Here is a 21,666-nt window from a genome sequence, read left to right on the forward strand (position 1 = left end):
TTAGGCTTCCCAAGAACTAAGGGTGGGTGGGCTGGAGGCATGGCTGTTTTAAGGACTGTGTTCACTTTAATTTGAGGATTTCTTAAAGCCACAGTGTCTTTTTTTCCCAGACTCACAAGGCAGCCTGAAAAAAATGGGGCTACATTAATGAGTGTCAGGGAGATGCAGGATCTCCTATCCAAGGTCTAACCATGTGCAAGGACCAACCTGCTTAACTTTCTGAGATCAGTCAAGCCAAGCTAGAGCTGGATTAAATGAAGGCACAGAGGAGTCACAAAGGAATGGCAATCACTTTGCCTTTTGCAGCAACATTCCTCGGCTTATTGTGGCCTCATCCATATACAGCGACAGAAGTTGGAGAGATGAAATCTCACTGATGCCATCCCTAGGCCCCTCAGTTCAACGATAGCCACATCCAGAGCATAACAATGTCATCAGCTTCATCCTTGATGCATAAGACTAGATGCAGGCAAGCTGTGGTCCTCCAGATGACTGGGATTCCAATTCCGATCAGCCTCAGCCACCATGATCATTGATATGGAAATGGGCAGCTATAGTCACAAACATCTGGAGGCAGCTATTGGGAAGCCTGATGCTATGAGGCAAATACCAGGAGCAGCTCTCTGTGTTAGAGAAAATCTAGCTGGAGGAGGGAGGAAGATGATCCCTTTCTCTGAAAGAGAGAGGCTTTCAGCCAGGCACAAGGCCTCAGGGTGGATCCAGTGGGTAATGTCTTGGTAATGTATGTATGATTGTAATGTTAATTACGGCCAAAAGACCTGAATGCCTTGGTAATGAATGAAAACCCCTGGAAGGTGGCCATTTTGAAGCTGGATGTACACTGCAGTCAATTTAAATTTTATGTTTGAATTATAGATATCAGGCAAGCCAAAGACTGATCTAAGCCTCCCTTGAAAACAAACCTCAGGGTTTCTTGCAATATGCAATTTTTTATAAGGCCCGGCACTCAAGCCTGCCTGAAAATTGTACACTTTGACAAAGAACAAATCTCCCCCTTTTCCCCAAAAGGTGTGGGGGAATTAGGTGTGGCCACTCTCAGCAGTAAGATTAAAAGTATTCTGCATATTCTCTGAGGAATCCCTCTTACAGTTATTATGAATGCTATGTAGATGTATTTATCTTTCAGGATGACAGGGTCTTTAAAGCACTTGTATTACCACTTCATATTTTCCATGCACTTGTAACAAAATGTTCTACTGAAATCATACTTCCTAAAACAACAGCAACAACACCAAACTGTTGCTCATGATTTCTGCCGTTCAGTTATGCCCTTCTTTAGTATACTCCTGCTTCATCATGATCATCATCACTATCTGAATATGCTCACTTCTCATCTGGGTATGTATGTATGTATGTATGTATGTATGTATGTATTTAGATCTTTTTCCCATTTGGCATCTATTTTGTCTAGAGAACAAATTGCGGTCATGTCTAAATTTACTGTTTTACAAATAATGTTGTCCTTTGTAAGGAATGCTGCTCAGGAGGACAACAGCCATTAACTATTTTTCATCTGACTTCATTTAAATTTAAGCTCAATTTAGAGTACGCTGTTATTTCTAAACAGACTGAGTTAATGCAAACGTGCACACACACACACACATGCCCATGAAATATCCCCCAGACAAAGTGTAAGTTTTGGCCTACTGATCAAGCTACTTGACAGTGCATTTGAAGTCTAAACAAGGCAAAGCTTGGCCTTCCTTTTAGGGGTTTAAGAAATTCTGTGGGAACGCCTTAGAGCACACATAGACTTTAATTTTCATTGCTGTTCACCAGCAGCCCCCTATATATGGAGTGCAACATGGAGACAAGCTCCCAATTTCTGTACTGGATGAGGCCCAACTTTTATACTTTTAGAAGCTACTCCAACCACATTTTGTGTGTCCCTGTGAGTGTAGGTTTGCAAGCACATCTTTTTTTAACTGAATGCACAGCAGCAAGGCAGTTCCTCTCCTCAGCCCACCGGAAACTGCACATATTCTGAAGGTTTCCTCCTGAATTTTGAGAGGAGAAGCAGAGAGTTACAAAAGAGCCAGTATGACGTAGTGGTTAATGTGTTGCAATAGGAACAGAGAGCTTGGGCTTCACCTTCAGCGATGGAAGCTCCTTGGGTGATTTTGGGTGGGCTGTTCTTTCCTACCTCATAGGGTTGTTGTAGTGGGGCAAATTAGAAGGAGGGAGTGCTTCCTTGAGCTCCTGGAGGGAAGGTGGGATATACCTCTAAGAAATATAAATCAATCCATCAATAAAGGCCAAGATTTCAGCTGACCCCTTCTCCAAGCAGGACTGAGCAGAGGGCCAGGAAGGGGCAGCTTCAGTTTGTGGCTTTGAGCCTCGCTCCATGAAAACCGCCAGCCGAGAATCCTGATTTCTGTTACCAGACCCAGAACTGGAAAATCAGACTAGAAAAACCTTTGCCATGGCCTGCCTCCCCAAAGGAAGATGCCAACCCTGTGAGTCTCTTCGAGGAGCATGTAACACTGAGCTACGATGGGTGAGGGTTTGCCCTTTATACTACGCCAGAAATAAGCACAGAAGCCATCTTAGGGCTTGGGGTGGTGTGTGAACCCACAGTCTTTGATCAAAGCGCAATCCCATCTTACTCCATAAATTGGTTGATTAGATCATGAATCATTACTTCTTCAAGCTGCAAAATGCTGCAGGATGCAAGAGCACTGAACACTTAGGCTGGGATTGCACCATCTTATTTGTTTAGAGATAGAAAAGTAGAACCAAAGTGGAAGAAGCATTCTTCTGCCAACTGGCACAGCAGCTACTTCCTATCAAATCCCCAGAAACAAGCCCTTCGCATGCCAAGCTACAGGATGTTCATGAATGTCATTTTGAGGAGGTTGATAGAGGGAAAAGTTGATGGCCCTCGTTGCCATCCGCAGCTTCCACAGACATTTGGTTGGCTATCTGACAAACTTTAGATCGGCCTTTGGTCTGATCCAAAAAGCTTTGAGCCGGTTGCTAAATCTGCTTCTGTCTTTGTTGGGACGAACAGAGGTGGGCTGCAAAAGCCCAGGTGCCACTAGATAACAGCAAAGAGATACAGAAAACTCAAATGCTTTGCTGTCATCTAGGGGTCATCTGGACTGCAAAAGTTGCTGAACTTCCACTCCCAGCATCTCAGATCATTATCCAAACTGGCATAGGCTGCTGCATTGAAAATGCATGGACTGAATAATCAGGGCCTCAATTCTAGGCACACTTGCCAGTAGGTAAGCCCCAGGAAATGCCATGGGACTAACCTCTTGGTAACCATGCATAGGCTTGTACTATGGGCGGCCCAAAAGCAGCTATACCCCCTAAGGAGTTTTACTGTCCTGTCTCTGCATGCATCTGTGCTCCGGCTTTCTGGGGATGGTGAGTACAGCTGTCTGTATGCATTATGATCAACTCATTCAAATGTATGACAAGAGAAGCTGTCCTGCTGGTGCTTGCAGAGAATGGGAATACAGAAGTTCATCTATGGATGGATGGCTCAGATGTTGGCACCCTTAAATCTTTCTCAGATGGAAGGTGAAGCATGTTTCAGATTTAAAAAAAATATCTTTGCTTACCAGATCATTGGGAAATAAAGTAATCTATGCAACAATCATGTGAAACAGGCCAGTATTGCCAGTTCTTATGTTTAGACAAGAGAATGTGGTTAATAGAAAGTGGATAATTTCCAGCCATCATGTAGTGCCATGGTATACATAACTAATGAGAAGTAAATGCCATTAATTTCAAAGGGGTTTACTCCCAGGTATATTTTCCTAGGGCTATATGCTGAAACCAAGGGTTTCCCAGCTCACATTCTTGGCCATATATTCTATTCAGCAACTATCCTCTTCTATATTTTACAGTGGAAAATAAGAACACTTGTTTTGCATTAAGGAAACAGGGGATTCATAGCAATAATGGTGAGCCGGCCAAGTATGTGAGCAACTTCTGTGGAGTCTGTTGGTGTGCCCTGCCAAAGGACTTCCTTTTTTAACTCTTGGAAATATTGTTGACTTAAAATGGTCCGTGCTCCTCTGTTTTCCAACAGAGCAACATGTAGGCACATTTATGGTCTTTTGATGATGGTACATCTGCATCCTAAAATCTTACATGGAACAATGTGCAGCTTTAGCACAAGATTGTGAGATGTTCCCCTTGCATAAGTTCCCAACCAAACAACAGTATAGCTGCCAAAATATGTTTGAACAAGGGAAAGCTAACTGTGGTTAGCAGCCCCAGTTAACTCACTAACAAGGTACGTATATGCTGCTCTTTACATAAATATCCTAAAACTGTTTACATTTTTTAAAATGTAAGAGAGGTTATAGTAGGGAGGGAGCATCTTTCTGTCTTTGTCTCAAGATAAAATGGTCCATGACTGGTCCTATGGGGGCAGCTGCCTAGTATCTATGACCAAGGCAAGCAAATGACACCCCTGTCTCCCCCGTATTCAAAATTTCGAGCATAGTATCCCACAGTGCTCCTCCCCTTATGCAATAATAACTTAAAATATTTAACCATTTTCAGTACTTCCGTGATCAGACACTCAAGATGGTTCACTTTGCCTAATATTTGGGCTGGCCCTATCTAGAGCCTAGTCCATGCTATAATATATTTGTTGGTTTTGGGCATATTATTATTATCATGGTTATTGTTATGATTCCAAATGTTTGTATACCGCCCCAATCACGTGAGAGTTTTTAACATAAATAACCAACACCAAACAAAACTAAACCAAGCCTCAGAGCCACAGCCCAGACTAAATAAAATGGTTTTGATGGCTTTGCAGAAAGCCAATAAGGGGACCAAGCATATCTCTGAGGCAAGGTGCTACAAAGCATCAAGGCTGCCATGGAGGAAACCCGCCTCTGTATCTAAGCCCCCTCTACCTTAACAGCAGCACCACTCTTGATAACCTCACAGGATGGGAAGAATCATTTGGAAAGCGACAGTCCCTCAACTAACTTGGCACCATGTTGGACAAGGCTTTATAGATAATAGCTAGCACTGGGAATTGGACCCAGAAGTGTATAGGGAACAAGCAGAGCAATCAAAGAATTGCTGTTACATAGCCAAAGCAGCATTTGCCTGCCAGCAGCCTAACCACTGCCTTCCGTGCCAATTACAGCTTCCAAACCATCTTCAAAGGCAACTGCTGCAGAGCGTGTTGTAGAAGTCTGTGTGGAGATAAAGACATGAGTCACTATTGGCAAACCTCAGGGCCCAGGAAGGGCCAGCCTCGTCTGGGCAAAACCTGTTCTGGCCACTGCTCTACCTGCTGACCTAGCAGGAGCTGCATAGCTAGAATGGCCCACAAGTCATAGGTATGCTCTTTTGGAGAGCGCAACTCCACCCAGAGCTAGCACTGGAACCAAACGAATGCCAAGACATTTCTGAATGAACCATAATTCCCTTTTGCTAAGATTTAATTTCAGTTTGTTGTCCACATCCAGTCTCTCAAAGACTCTAGATGCTGTCTGAAGATCTCCACTGCATCTTCAGCTTGGCCTGTGGTGATGCGTCATCATGCAAATGCCACATAATTGTGCCAGACAGTGGGACACAAGTGTGTAATGGCGGCACTTGGGTTATGACATCATCATGCTCATGTCATCACTGCAATTTGATTGGCTGCCTGAGGGGGTTAGATTTAGCCAAAATCTTGCATAGGGTTAAATTAACTCCATCAGTCAGCTATGCTGGGGGAACATAAAAAAACCCAGCCAATTTCCAACATTCTGGATAGAAAGAGCAGCTGAAAAAGTCAGCCTCTCTGTTACAGATTTCATTGTCAAGTCCTGGCAGTGTATAACACTCTTCCCATACACTGAATTACTGCAGTGGCCAGGTCCCACCTACTGCTCCATGCCTGGCCAATGGGGAAGGGACTGTTGATGTCATGATTCTGCTGGTGCAATACCATTTGGGGAATACAGAATTCCTACTAAGTACAAAAGGGTAGGGATTCTGCATTCCCCAAAGGGTAATCTTTGACTTATGCCAATCCATGACCCAATTCTGGCAGTATGCAATCACAATAACCATTGGTAAGAAGGTCTGACAGCAATATCCGCATGAAATCTGTACTTTCACCAGAATGACAAAAGCAGCGTCACACTTTTTGCATGTGCACACAACATCATGACACACACAGAAAAGGAGTGGAGTGTATGTCCCAACCCTGTGATGCTGCTGACATTAGTTTCTGGTGAAATCTATGTTCATATGTTATGCTAAGTAAGCCATGAGATGCATATCTGTGTTTTATTACATAAACCACAATTGGTTATATACATAAACCATAGTTATAGAATTGCATAACCCACTAAGCTGTAATGAAGCAAAACATGTGTTGATTTAGAAGTCGCATCCTAGCATATTTATGTGTGTGCATATTAATCAAGAATAAAGTCTTGCTGTTTTCAATGAGGCTGCAGCTTGTCCAACCTGGTTCCTTCCCATACAAATTCTGTTATCTCCAGCATTCACTGGAGATTTCAAGAACTGGAATGGAGGATGCCATGCAGGAGAAGGTTGCCTGGTCTTTTAGGGCTGTTTGTTTAGAATTAGGTTGTGTGGGTTTGGGACATAATAATATGCATGTACCAGATACTTTTCTATTGGTGAAATGCTGGCTATATGGAGTGCCTTGATGAAGGCCCATTGCCGCTCACATTAGTTAGATAGACCAAGGATGGTTCCAGACGAGGCTTCTATGGTAGAACAGTCCTGCTTTGTTTGGGAAAGTTAATGAAGAGGCCCAGATGGCAATGTCATCCCCTAGTCATTCTCCTGTGTTTTCTTGCTACTTGTTTCATTTTTTTCTCTTTCTACAGAAAGCCCATCAAAGATGGAAAGATGGGATGTGAACACAATGCCTTTTGATCAGTAGCATTAGAAGCCCCCTTTTTTGAAAGTTCATCAGGATCAGATTTGCTGCAAGTCAAACATCCAGTTGATTCTTCTTTCAAACCATCTTCAATTTACACTTTGCATTCATTGACTAAAACACAACCATATTCATTGAACAATTTCACTGATTGAATAAACTACAGTTGGTTGCAGTTTATATTACAGTTTAGTGCAATGTGTGAACCAGATCAAAGTTTGTTTTCAGCCTGTATGTTCTGGCTCAGAACAAGGCCAGAGGCCACAGCTTGGTAATTAAATCCAAGTGAAAGATCTGAAGCTGAGTTCCTCAGCTCTCCAAGCTGGTGGGAAAAGACCCTGTTCATTAAGCTGGGTAGATGCTGCAACTCTGGATAATGCTAAGCTAGGTGGGCCAATGCTTTTATTTTATTTATTCATTTCTCACCTTTTCTCCAGGTGCTCAGATCAACAGAAGTTGCATTCCCTCCCCCATTATTTCTCCAGAACATGTACCCTGTAAGGGAGGTTGGGCAGAGATGTAATATCTGGCCCAATAGGAATCTAATTAGCTTCTCCGGCTGAGATAGATCTGACCCTGTATTTCCCCCTCCCAATCCAACTGCTTAACCACTACAACATACTGATCTGCTGTAGCATACATTCATTTCCTGTTGCACGCATAAGCCCATTTTAAAATAAGAGCTTGAGAAACCCTCATGCTACTTCTTGGAGGAGATGGCAGTAGTTGCAGTCACAACAAAGTCCCTAAGCGGGGTGGGGAGGAGGGGGGAGCAAACTGTACAGCTGGGAATGGGACTTTGGGGGTCTGCTGTTGCCACCAGCAGAAAGTTCCTATGTGTCATTTCCTCCTCCAGAGGCTACGTCCTCTTGACTTCCCAGAAGATGACTCTATTTAATCCTCTTTGTACCAGTGGGTGAAAATGTGTGCATAGTGGGAGGGGGCTGGGAGAGGGACCTTTGCCTGTAAAACCCAAACAGGATTCTATTAGGAAGCGGAGCAGACAGAGGTTACCACTGTTGATCCCAAAGGATAGGAGATTCAAAGCAGAGAGAATGAGTATTTATTTCTAAAATCACGTTTCTAGTGTGTGTGTGTGTCTGTGTGTACACACACAGACACACACACACACCTCTGTGTCTCTGTGTCTCCATGTATGTATGTGTATTCTATTACATACATATATTCATACACTCAGATACATATATTTTGGCATATGCCATAAGTGTTGTATCTTATATAGAAAAAAAAAGTATGGCTTGGTGGACAAAGTGCAAGCATTTGAACTTCTCCATACTGGGGTGAACCTCTACTGAAGCAGCTCAGAAGCACTGTCTGCCTTTCTGCTGGTGCCTCTATCAGCCACACAGCTGTATATTTTGTAGGCCCAGTGCTGATGCAGTGATGCTCTCTTGCCTGACTGTGGTTAGTCATCTTTCTCCCTTCTCCCTTTCTCTCCTATGAACATTTCTTTATTGAAATATCCTTAATGCACCAGTCTAAATGCTCACCAGTGTTTGCAAACCTACTTCGAATTATGGTTACAAATCATGTTTAGGCACTACTTGTGGTTTGCATCGGAGAGGCTGTACTCAAGCCTTTGGCTTCAAAAGTTGTATGATGAACCCACCCATTTTGGCTGAGCTGTATGAATTAGCACACTATGATCTGCTCAGTAAAACACGTTTTTAAATGCCTGGCATAGCACAATGTGCAAAACCAGCCAGACCATACCCATTTTAAGGCTAGCTATGATTTTGCTTCCTGACCCAAAGTAGAAAGGGATCTGTATGTGAGAAAGGAAGAAGTGGGAGAGGAAAAATTCACACAAACCCAGGGGCGCTCATCTTTAATGCCTATGTCTCAGCAAGGTTAGGTCTGTACTATTCCATTGGGCAACACCTTTCTGTAATCTACTAATCTATTATTTTTATATGCTAAAAGATTCTACGAAGCCACATGTCTGGATGTTGTAGCCTAACCTTCCTCTGTCTGATACCTTCCAGAAAGACTAGACTACAAATCCTAGGGATTACGGGAACTGTAATCCAGCTGACCAGGACAGCACTGGTTGGGGATGGCTGCAGCTAACTGTCCCTCTGAACCCAGTGGTTCCTTTGGGGCTGAGCTATTTGAATTGCACACACCTCTGGCTGCAATAGGTTGTACTCCTCTGCTTCCAGAGAAGGCAAGGCAGCCAAAAGAGGTTAGAAAAAGAAGGTGTAGCCCAAGGAAAACAAGAAAGATAGGAAAGGAAAAGGCGTCTGACACAGGAAGGGAAGCTAGAAAAGAGAACTTGTATTGGCTCCAGAAGTAAGAGAAGCTGATGTTGATGAATGGCTTGGCACTAACCAGGCAGATTCTGGGTTGTAGACTTCTGGCTTTCCTGTAACACAATTCCTTTTAACCCTATGGTCAGAAACACATCTGCAGGGCCTTCCTGCCATACAAAGAAAATGGAATCCATAGACGCTGCTCCTCAGGGAATACGATGCAGTGACATCAGCGCTCCTGCCCATCGCCTGCCCCCAAACGTCTGCTCTGTCCCCTAATCCCCTTGGCCCTCCTTTCCTGCAGTAGGCTATTTCCTTATCAGGAAGAGAGGCTTAGAGGCCTGTATGAGAGAACTGCCTGCCCGCCTGTGTTTAACTTCCAGCGACTTCAAAGAAGAGAATGAGCCATAAAAGCAAACAATGGAGCTTGCCTTATGTTTAGAACCTGGTTTCCGCCAGGCTCGGCCTAGATCCAAGGGAGTGAAAGAAGGGCCCGCTGCCGCTGTCTGGCTTGACTAAAAGAATACAAGTGCCATTTACTGACACCGGAGAAAACATCCGCTCAAAACAAGTCGTTTTGCAGTTATTCCCTCCTTCCTAGAAACAAGGAGTCGTTATGGTTCAGAGATTTTAACAGGGCAATACCCGGAGATTCTGCAGAAGGAGATGTGGCCACCATATTCTGTGCTGCAGCTTGGCCAAGGCAGTTTTGGGACGTAGGACTCTTTGCTCAGACTTGTACTAATCCCCTTTCGAATGTCTAACGCAAATTGCGGTTTAGGTGGTATCAGCTGTATCCGTAGTATGTGGTTCGTGTTGTTCCAATATAACTGGACGCAGGCAGTTCTGCACAACAGCACATATCCCAGTTCATCCACACGTTGCACTAAGCCCGGGGTTATTTAATCATGGTTTATGACTCATCCACAATTAGCTCACCTCATAAATAATGCTAAGCTACACACTGCACTTACAAACCACAGAGGGTTCACACCATGCACTAAGCCACACTAAACGAACTATCTTACTCCTTAGTGAGATACACCACTGCAACCAGATCACTTGCATATCCAATCCCAAATGTTCTGAGGATTTAAGGGATGAAAAATCTAGCAATATAAGGACACTCAAATTGCATATGAATTGCAGTGCTCCTTGGGACAGGGACTTTGCAGAAAGTATTCTCTAGTGGTCTCAGGTATTCCCGTTATGCTTCTATAAGATACCTCCCAAAGGACACGGATGTTGCTAAAATAACCTGAATTACATGAGTAACGATGATGGTCAGGAACTCTGCAAGCAAAAGTAGGGCTACCATAACTGGGCTGCAAACATCCAGACCACTACTAGGTAGAAGCAATGTGTTAAAGTTTCCAGTATCCCTTTGCTGCCATCGTTCAGATTTTTGCAGCCTTGAGATGGTTACCCTAAATAAAAGTCTTGTCATGTGAACCGGTGCAGCTGCATGTGATACTCTGGGTAGGATGGCAAGGGCAAAGATACCAACAGATGCAATCAGTAGGGCTGAGCATTTTCTGCTGCTTGTGGGTGCACAAAATTTCTGAACCAAACCAGGCAACTTTGCTCAGGCTCCTCCACCATCAAGTTGACATAGCCCACGCTGCCTATGAAGCTGCATTTGCCTATTGTATTTACGGCAGCCCTCCGTTTTCATGCCTCATGGGTTGATTGGGCCCTTGGTCCAGATTATGTGGAGCTGGTGGTTCAATTAGGCTCACTTCCCAAAGGGCTTCTGTCTGCTGTCCTGAGACCCCATGGTCCTTGCTTGTAGATGCTGGTGTGGGCTTCTCTACCCCTAAAGATGGCCATACTTCAGCCACCAACTCCATGCTTTCCCTTGAAAAAGATCCCCAGTTCAGCCCTGAAAGCTTCCACAACTGCTGGAGATCAGGCAGCTGGTAGGAATGTCAAACCTCACAATTCCATGATGGTTGGGGCTGATATCAATTTAATCCAAAATCATCTGCAGCTTGTCATTTAAAAAAAAAATCACAGATACAGACAAATACTGAGTTAGAAGAACAAATAGTCTGGCTTGGTAGAAAGCAGCTTCCTGTATTCCTCAAAGGAAGGAATTGTTAGACCCAACATTTGTTTTCTGCTGTTCAAGGAAACCCTAAGGTGGGGTGGTCTCTCCATGAGACATGGTGAGCCTTTATAGGCCTCTGAAGCCACTGTTACAGATTCCAGATAACAATTCTGCTGTTGTTTACGTGATAATTTCTGCAAGGATGGAACCTAGGTGAATCAAGATAATTGATTCCCCTATCTCGCTAGCAATTTCCTTGAATCCAGACTCTGATTCACTCCTTCGACATGTAAACAAAGGAGAAGCAGCTGTGAATCAAAAGGCTGATATCCCAGAATAAAAGTCTGCAGGTCTCAACAGAAGCATAATCCATATTAATAGACCCCTTTTGTTATCACAGTTGAGTGGTGGCTGAAGTGATTTGGCTCTTTGGCATTTTAGAGTCTCACCCATAAGGAACAATCCAGTCTGCTTTTACTTTTCATCTTTGTTTATCTTGGGAACATTAGCATTCACATAGCACGCTAAGCTATATAAAAACTAACTACATTTAATACCCACCAGGTACAGGGTGTTCTAGGGCTGTAGTGGTTAAGTGTCTTACATGAACACAACAAGAAAATCATATCACTGGAGCCCATCTAGCTAAGAATCATTATCTTGCCTAACAAGTGGCTCTTAGTTCGACTTCAAAATACTGAGGATTAAACATGGACTTCCTTCAGAGAAACAAAGGGCTATATTGTTGTTCAATCGCTCCCAACTCTTTGTGATTTGATGGACATAATTCTGCCAGGAATGTCTGTCCATAACTGTTTCCTTGAATTCTTGTAAAGAGATGCTTGAGCATCACCAGCCATTTGTCTTCTTTCACCTCTTTTTTTTAATCTGATTTCTCCCAGCATCAGAGTGTTCTCCAGTTACTCTTGCCTTCACATTTGGTGTCTAAGCTTTAGCTTCATTATTAGCGCTTCAGTCTGACTTTACTTTGTCTGGTTTCGAACGATTTGTTCTTTTTGCAGTCGAAGGCATTCTCCACAGTTTTCTCCAGCACCACAGTTCAAAGGCATCAAGTTTTCTTTGTTCAGCCTTTCTGATGCTCCGCCTTTCACAGCCATTTGTTGAAACTGGGAAACTATCAACTTGTCAAAACATACCTTGGCCATCAGTGTGAAGTGTCTGTACTTTTTCATTCCATCCTCCATCCATATCTATCTACAGTATCTATCATCTATCTATTTTGTCGTTCTTCCATCCAAGTAGCAGATGACCCTATATTTCATGACTGTAGTTGCTATCCCTGTGGAATTTAAAGTCTAGTTTGTTACTACAACCAACTTCTCTGGTTTGCACTGAGTTGGCATATCATCTTAGCTTTTTCTTTTCTTTTTAATATTGAGAAGCAGGCCTGCTTTTGCACTCTCTTCTTTCATCTTCAACAAGAGATTCCTTAACGTCTTCCTTGCTTCTAGCCATCAAAGTGGTATCATCCGCGTATCTGAGGTTGTTGATAGTTCTCCCAGCAACTTTTGAGTCGAATATCTGTTTCTTCTTAAGAAGACATGCTTTTTCCAGTGCTTGCACAGTAGCCATGCACAGAAGCAGGAAAATATGAGTGCAGCAGGCAGTGGCAGGGTATGACCATGTGTTACTGTCCTGTCGCCAGCTCCTTAATACCTCCTTAAGTCAAATAAGTATTTTTCTGAGCCTGTGCAGCTACTGTGTGAGCCCAGGAAACAGAGCAGCTGATTTAAGAAGCTGAAAGATACAGTGAAGCTGCCCACAGAGATCCAAGGCCTGGCTTTTTCCCCAGGCTCTGGATTAGGCTCGGGTAGATGTCCATCTGAACAGGATTACATTTAGTATACTTGTGGTCTGTTTGTTCCCCCAAGCATAGGCATTTTTTTTTAGTTTTTTATTTTGTTCACTGATGTAGTGTATCATTTTTAATTTATACGCCACCCAGAGTCGTCGTGAGTTTAGTGGCCTTATAAATTTAAATTATAAATAAAATTCTGCTCTAATTGTGTCTAGTCCTGCTGGCTGGCACTTCAGTAAGTTGTAGTCCCAACCCATGATCCCAGACTAGAGAAGGCTGCATGGAAATGCCTCCCTTTCTCCAGAAGCCACTGCTTCTACCCAAAATTTAGATGTACATGTAGGCCCTGTTCTCACAACATGCCGAACAGGGGCTAGCTTTTGTGGGAGCAGGAAAAAAAATACTCCAGCTGACCTGGTCAAGGGGTCAGTCCTGAAGAGTCCCAGTCTTATATAGGCTTAAACTACACCATGACAGATACAAGATGGAACTGAACCCACTCAATTAACCTGTTAAGCATACCTAGTCCTCTAAAAAGTGGGAGGGGAGGGAGGGGGGAGGGAAAGAGGGAGAGGGAGGGAGGGAGGGAGAGAAAGAACAGCAGAAGGAAGCAAGTTTTTTCAGTACTGAATTTATCCTCAACCCTTGGCAGCACAGAGCATATCTCTGGAATGCCACCTGGCTGCAGTGGCCAAGGCACACTTCCTGCTGCTGGGCTGGCTGATGGCGATAGGGCTAGTGATGTAATGAAGCCTTGCCAGTACTCTCCTGCCCCACAGGTTCATCTGGTCCTATGCACTTCTTGAAGAAAGTGGGAGGAAATTTTACATTTCCCAAATGGGCACTTTTGTCCCACACAGTGTGACTGTGTGATGTCAGACACATTAGTCCAATATTTGACTTCCTTGGTGGCTGAGTGGGTTGAGTATGTTATGGAAAGTTATTATTTGTAATATTACACATTTCTGAAGATGTGTTGCTATGTACTATAGTCCACAATCAGCTGTCTTGTGTTAGTTTTCAAAGGAGAGGGTGTGACTAAACTGACCACAGCTATTTCCTTCTTTAGAGATGAAGGATGCAACACCATCTTAAACCTAACAGTGGATCCTGGACATGCTTATTCTAAAATACCACATATGGTATTATTGATCAGCTGGATTGGCTGGGGGCAAGAGCAGTTAATAATAATCTGAGGGAGGGGGAGGAAGGAGGCTTCTTTTACCAAATTTCTTCAAAAGGGGGGGGTTACCAAATGCCAGAAAATAAGTATAATCCCTCAAGTAGGGAAATTTTAGAGCAATATATGGATTGCACAGGAGCGGTAATGCAGTGTGCTGCAGATTCTTTGGACTACAAATCCCACTAACCCCATGCAGCATGGCAAACAATTATGGAAACTGTAGTCCAGAAAGCTGCCCCAAACTGTCATACAACATATGATGGGCTGGAATTGAATTCAACAGCCTGGTTGCTGAGTGTACACACACAAGGTGGTTGGACAGTTCAAGGAGAAAGGGCAAGGGAGAATGTTGCAAATGACTCCTGCTCCAAATCTTCCAATGTTACTCAGCAGGTTCTAACCGCTTTCCTTTCCTTAGCTGGCAGGCAACTGGTATGAGAAAAAGAGTGCCCTTTGGCATGTATCCAACTAGGGTTTGTGATTAAGATCACAACTTGTTTACTGGGTCTTTAACCATCACCAGAACTATAGGCCTTAAGTGAAGCTTTCCCTAACATGAAGGTAAGTCCAGCCAATTGACATATCAGAACTTGCTGTCCCCCAAACCAGTTGTCCAAGCAGCAAGCTCTAACACTGGGTGGCTGTGTGCCGAAACACGGGCAAAAGAACTTTCCTGGAAAGTTTGCCCATCTGATTAATCTTTCCATCAAAAAACTCTTGCTGCTGAATTTTCAAGGATCCCCTTTATTGCACTGTACTGAACCTCTGCAATTATCTAATCAGTTACCTATAGGTTGATGCATTATTTATTTATGTATTGTATTGTATTGTATTGTATTGTATTGTATTGTATTGTATTGTATTGTATTGTATTGTATTGTATTGTATTGTATTGTATTGTATTGTATTGTATTGTATTGTATTGTATTGTTTGTTAGATTTATATCCCATCTTCTGTTCAGGAGCTTAAGATGGTGTACATGGTACTCTCCCCCCAACTTTCCCTGCAACAACAACCCTGTGAGGTAGGCCAAGCTGAGAGAATGTGACTGGCCCAATGTCACCAAATGGGTAGACTTGATCCTGGGTCTCCCAGTGCCACTATAGCACACTGGTTCCATGGAAGTCAAAACCTTTAACATTTGGCTTAAACACTGGTAACTTTCTGAGTTCAGAGAGGAACTGCATGTTGTATAGCAAGAAGGGTGTTAGCAGAAGTTGGCATTGCTGGATTCATTCCAAGGCTCCCCCATGACAAGAGCAGGGGAGTCTAGATTGTTCTCTTTCTTTCTGATGCTGCTTCTTTGCTTACTTTCTGCAAGAGGACACCAGCAATGGAGAGATTGAGGAGGAGAAGGGGGTCTTATCCAACATACTCCTAAATTGGGTGGGGTGGGGGTATTCCTATTTTATCATAATAAACACATAAACTCATGAAGAAGAGACATAGATATCTCTGGATATATGGTGGACATGAAGTGTTGATTGATGATTATGAGCCATTAAGCTGATATTGACTCTCAGCAACCACATAGACAGATCTTCTCCAGGAGGATCCATCCTCACCTTGGTCCTTCAATTCTTCCAGTGATGCACCCATTGCCACTGTCATTGAGTCTACCCATCTTCTGTTGGTCATCGTACTCTCCTCTTTCCTTGTACCTTTCCCAGCATTATAACTTCTCAAGAGAACTAGGTCTTTGCATAATGTATCCAAAATATGGTAATTTAAGCCTGGTCATTTGTACCTCAAGTGAGAACTTTGGGTTGATTTGTTCAATGATCCATTTTTTTGTTTTCTTGGCTATCCCTGGTATTCTCAGGTGTCTTCCCCAACACCAAATTTTATAAGCGTCAATACTCTTTCTGTCCTGCTTCTTCAGAATCCAACTTTAGCTTCCATAGAGTGACACAGGGAAAACTACTGCCTGCATGATTCTTCTTTTTGTAAGTATAGAACATCCTGGCATCCGAATATCCTTCTGAGGGTTTCATTGCTGCTCTACCAAATGCTAATTTGTGGGGGTATTTCTTGACTGCTGGTTCCTTTACCACTGTAGTCTTTGGGAAACACACATTTCTTCTGGTTTAGATTTAATGCATTGCCTGCCCCAACCATCCTGAATGGTGGGACAGTTATCCAGGCTATGAGAAAATGTGTTACTAATCCAAATCATGAGCTGGGAAACAACAGAGAATCCATAGTGTTTTTGCAGAGACTACCACAGACCTTGTGAAGTTCAGCACTGTATGTTTTTCATGTTCTTTTTAGATCTTGTCCTTGCTAATATAAGTTTAGTGTGGCTTTCTGGGTATTTTAGGAAAGAGAAAAGGAACTAATAGGGCACATGCCTATTTAAAAATAAAAGCTATTGAATACTTCCTGAGAAGGGTAAGTTTGTTACATGAGTGAGCTACATTTGGCCCTTTAGATGTTGTTGAATTCTTACTTTCCAAAGCCCAACTGGCAAGCCAACAAGAGGGATAATGAGGATTGCAGATCCAACAGCAAAGCACCATATTGTCCACTTTTAACTTAAAATGGGCCGGGCAACCTTCCAGGAATTACAGACAACCTGTAGTCCCCATGTCTCTTTTTTTGCAGCCTTGAGGATTGAACAAGATTGTATGGCTGAAATTTATGAACAAATTGCCAAATTATGCATATTCCAACATTATAAAAAAGTGGTGTGTTAGCCTTAGGACTGATTTTAAACATTTATTAAAACAGTGTAAGAAAACCTTGTGCCTTCCAAACAGCCCCATTGCCTGCTTGGGCAAACTCATCCAGCTGCTGGTGCCTGGATCCTGAAAATTAATACTGATCACTAAAGTACCAAAATATTACCTGCCTTCATTTTGGGTAGGGAAGTGAGAGCACAAAGAAATCCTGCTGGATCATTGCCAACTCTGCCCCTAAGGCACTTTTTCTGAATCAACCAGGCCCTGAGTCACTCTGATGAACTTACATAAACCACTACTAGATTGAGGGTTGATTGAGACTGGAACATTTTCCTTGAATCATTAAAAAAAAGTTCTTGAGAAATATCTCCCTCAAATACTTCTCTGGGCGAGAACCTACTCAGTACATCTTACCCCATGGGATGAATCATGGAAAAAAGATCATCTAAGCTTTGTTCCTTGTCAGCAGAAATCCATGCTGGCTGTGGATTAGCAAGACTGATGTTGCCCTTGCACCACCAGATGTGTTTACTTAGGGTGGTGCTTTTATCCTAATCAGAGATGTTCAGGGCTTTACCCCTTCCTTAGCCAAATCATGGTGCTTCGGCAGTATGGCAAGGAGCTCTCCCCATGGAGGAGCAAAGAGATGAACAGTGCAATCTAGTACCTGTTATTTCATTTGTATTTTACTGATTGTATTTAAATGCCCCCTTTCCTTGGGGAACTCAAAGTAGTAGATATGAAAGGGGGCTCCTCTCATTCCCCCCCCCTCCCCATGGCAACAACTCTATAAAGAGGCTGAGAGAGAAACTGGCTGACCCAGTAGGGACTTCAGTCTGACTCAGAAAATAAGTTCCATTGTGTTCAGAGCAACTTCATGACTATTTGAATGAGTAAATGAGAAAGAAGGGAAATAAAGCCCTGTTATGGTTATGTTTACAGTATAACTGTTTTTATAAGTACAGCAGCAGCCTTCTCTTCTTGACACATTGGGGTACAATTCATCACCGTCACCATCAGCTCACACAGTTAGTGGCTGGGGAGTCTCTTCAGTGCTAGGGCAGGAGTGGGGGTGGCAGTGGAAGGGGAAATCAGCTTGTCCTAGAGAACATCTAGACCCAGAGCCCTTGTTGAACTGGCATTTTGCAAAGATATGACTGGAGTCAAAAGGTGCAGCCTTTTTCTAAGGGGGGACGCAGATGCTAAGTATGGTATAGGGGTTAAGGCACCAGGCTAGAAACCAGGAGACCATGAATTCTAGTCCCACCTTGGGCACAAAACCAGCTTGGCCAGTCGCTTTCTCTCAGGAAGGAGGCAATGGCAAACCACTTCTGAAATCTTGCCAAGAAAATTGCAGGGACTAGTCCAGGCAGCCACCAGGAGTCAATGTTGACTTGAAGGCACACACACATGCAAATGCCAAGCATCCAATCTCTATTCATGTCTTAAGTGAGACAATGCAGTATCGCTTTGATCATTTAGGTGTGTTGATCATATACTCTTTATCTGATTTTAAAAAGGGGCCCACTGCCTTTCAGATTTTCCCAAGGGAGCTTGGAATGGGCTTATCAACTACCACTGACACAGTCCCAGCTGCTGCTCTCCAGATGTGTTTGGACTTCAGCCCATCATCTCCAGACAGCAAATGGTTCTGGCTGGGAATGATGAGAGGTGTAATCCTACACCCTACTCCTGCAGCTTAAAGAAATCAGCCTTACTTAACATTTCCCTTTTTGACTAACTGGGCCAGGATGGGCGAGGGATGCTGAGCTATTGCAGATCTGCTTGGCCAACTGCCAAGAAAACCTTCTTGGCAGGCCTGCCCAACCAACTGTCAGCAGATCAGGGGAGGGTGCCGAGGGCATATAGGTCCCTTGTTTGCTTGCCCCCTCTGGTGCAATTTGTGCTGCTTCAGATGGGCAGGGCCTCCCACGCTCATTTCCTCTGCACATTGTTCTGGATTTTTCAGTATGGGGAAACACACAAACACCCTTTATCCCTGTTCTTTTGCCAAAAGCTGTACTGATGGTGGATGGGCAGATGCCACTGTAAAATAAAGCCAAGGAAGGACTCTTTGGGCCATTCAAGAATCTAGTCTGCCACCATAAAATGGTCCAGCATTCCCGTCTCTGTGAGCAATAAAAGAATTCTTTTCAATTTCAGCCAACAGGAAAACTTGTGCATAAAGATGGGATAAGCTGAGTCTTCAAGCTCATGGCAGTAGCCTACCTAACAGGACTGTGTGGTTTGTTGCCCTAATATGTAATTTAAAGAACTTTGTGCATTTACTGAAAATATTTCAGTGTCATATTAGTGTTATATTCTAACATGGATCTACTGTGAATCCAAGCAGTCTAAAAGCCGTATCTTTCACTGCAATGGCTGTGATTACTCAGGGTTATTGAGTAGACAGAACCAGGGCTGGATTTAAGAGCAGATCCCCCAGCAACTTCCTGGGACTTTAAGCTTGGAAGATCCTGGTCTCAGGAAGCCTGTGTGGTATCATTCTAGCAAGGGAAATAGTCACATTTACTTGGCAAACTGGCAGCATTGACCTGCAGTCCAGTGTTACGTTACTCCTTTAGTCCCCCAGAACAGAGTTTCCTGGACTGTGAGGTGGCCCTCCCTTGGGGAGATGCAGACAGAGTCCAGGGGAGGTGTGAAGAATCTTTTAGTTGTACATTGTTACAATAAATTCACCTCTCCCAAAGTGTCACTGTATTGCTTTCTTTGTTCATTGGTGTTCATTTTAGTGTTTGGATTCTTAGGGGAGGTGTGTACATTAAGGCTACACTAAAGGGAGGTGTGATGGCAAAAGGTTTAGGGACCCCTGCTTTAGAAGAATGTTGAATATCTTATATGACAATATAAAAGAACTGTGAAGTAGGCTAGAAATGTAATTGAAAAAGAAGGTATTCAAAAGCTAGGATTGTGTCTAGCTGACGACAAGATCCAAGGTGAAGCCCTTGGGAAATACAGCTCTCTGGCTCTGTAGAGTCAGCCCTGGAGGACCTCTGCCCTGGGTCCTATCCCCATCAGATCTGAATTGTTGTATTATGTGGAGGGTCTTCATTCGGTAGTTGCAAATCTTATTACTGTCATTGTTGCAACTAGCAAGTAATTTCAATATACACCTAATTTTGGTGCAAAGTACCTCACACATTGGTTGCCAAGGGCATCTCCCAAGTGCAAGTACAATGCAATATGCAAGGACATCTGGTGGTTAAAAAATATATTGCAAAGACTCAGAGAGAGAAAGACACGCCACAGACACTTGCAAGGGTGGCATGTGTGGGGTATACTGTATATTGGGAAAAGCTGCATGCAAACCCTTGGAAAAGGGCTGCCATGGACAGATGACCTCCTTTTGGCCCTGGAGTTCTTTGTAGCTGCCCACTGCTGCAAGGAGGAAAGGCCTACTTGATCAGCCTGCCCCAGGTATCTGATCGACCCATTGGGGTTCCAGAGGGAATTTGGGATCATTCCCAAAGTTCTGGTGCCTGGTTCAGCTAAGACTTTAGTCACAGCTTGGAATGAGCATGCAACAATGGATCAGACCCCATTGCTCTTTGCAGACTCTTTGTGACCATGGATTCCAGCAGAGTTCCCTGTTTTACAGAGGTGCTGCAGGAGACTAAGCAATGCAAGAGATGCCTAGAGTGCCACTGGAGAAAGACAAGGAGTGAATCTGATTGAACACACGTGAGCCTTTATTAGAACTACCTTGTGGTGAAAAGAATGGAGAAATGGACTGACTTCTCCACTCTTATTGCATCTGCAGCTGGCCAGCCAGTAGTCCTCTTTCGGGTGGCCAGGTGCCTTCTTGGTAAGAAAGGACTGAGGGAACTCCTGCTGGGCCACTGTGGGGACTATTCTCAACATTTGTCAGATACAATCACTCGGATTCACTCTGAATTGGATTTCAGCTGGGAAGGTCCTGTTGAAGTGACTGAGGCACATTGTTGGTCAGTTATTTGGGAGGAGTTTCAGCTAGTTGGCTCCAAGGAAGCCGACAGAGTCCTTGTGGCTGTGAGCTCTGCCACCTGTGTTCTGATTGGTTCAGGCCTCCTAGGAGGTGATGTGTTGTTGAGTGCAAGCAATGGTTACCTCTTTCCAGGAGGGGGTGGTTCTGCCAGCCGTGAAGGAGGGGGTGGTTTGCCTCCTTCTCAAGAGGCCATCTTTGGACCTGACTGTTGGACAACTTTTCTAGGGAAGGTTGTTGAGCTGGTGGTTTGCACTCAGCTCCAGAGGGCCCTGGATGAAACAGATGGAAGTTGGACCCTTTTCAGTTGGGGTTCAGGTCAGGATGTAGTACCGAGATGGCATTGGTTGTGCTTCTGGATGACCTCTGGAGGGCTCAGGATGGGGGTGATGTGTCCATCCTAGCCTTTGTGGTCTCTTTATTATCCTGCACCCCCACACCCCGAAACCTTTCTGTTGCCATTCCTAATTCAGCCCTTTCTTGTATCAGGGTGTGTTTGTTTGTGGAGAGGGGAGACACTGACTTTGAGATGCTGGCACTAAAGACCCACAATCCCCGAGGAGTAATACCCCAAAGTGCCTGCCCCTGCAGATGGCAACATCAAATAACAACTTCTGCACAAGGTTTTCTCAGAAATGCTGAGGCAGCCTAGCTGGGTTTAGGCTAATCTTATTTGGTTTGGGTTTAGCCTGTTGAGTGAATGCAGCCAATGGTGACTCCCACAACAAATCATGGTTTCAACATCAAGACTTAGTATGATGCATGAAGCCAGT

Source organism: Candoia aspera, chromosome 2, assembly GCF_035149785.1.
Source record: "Candoia aspera isolate rCanAsp1 chromosome 2, rCanAsp1.hap2, whole genome shotgun sequence".
Classification (NCBI taxonomy): Eukaryota; Metazoa; Chordata; class Lepidosauria; order Squamata; family Boidae; genus Candoia; species Candoia aspera.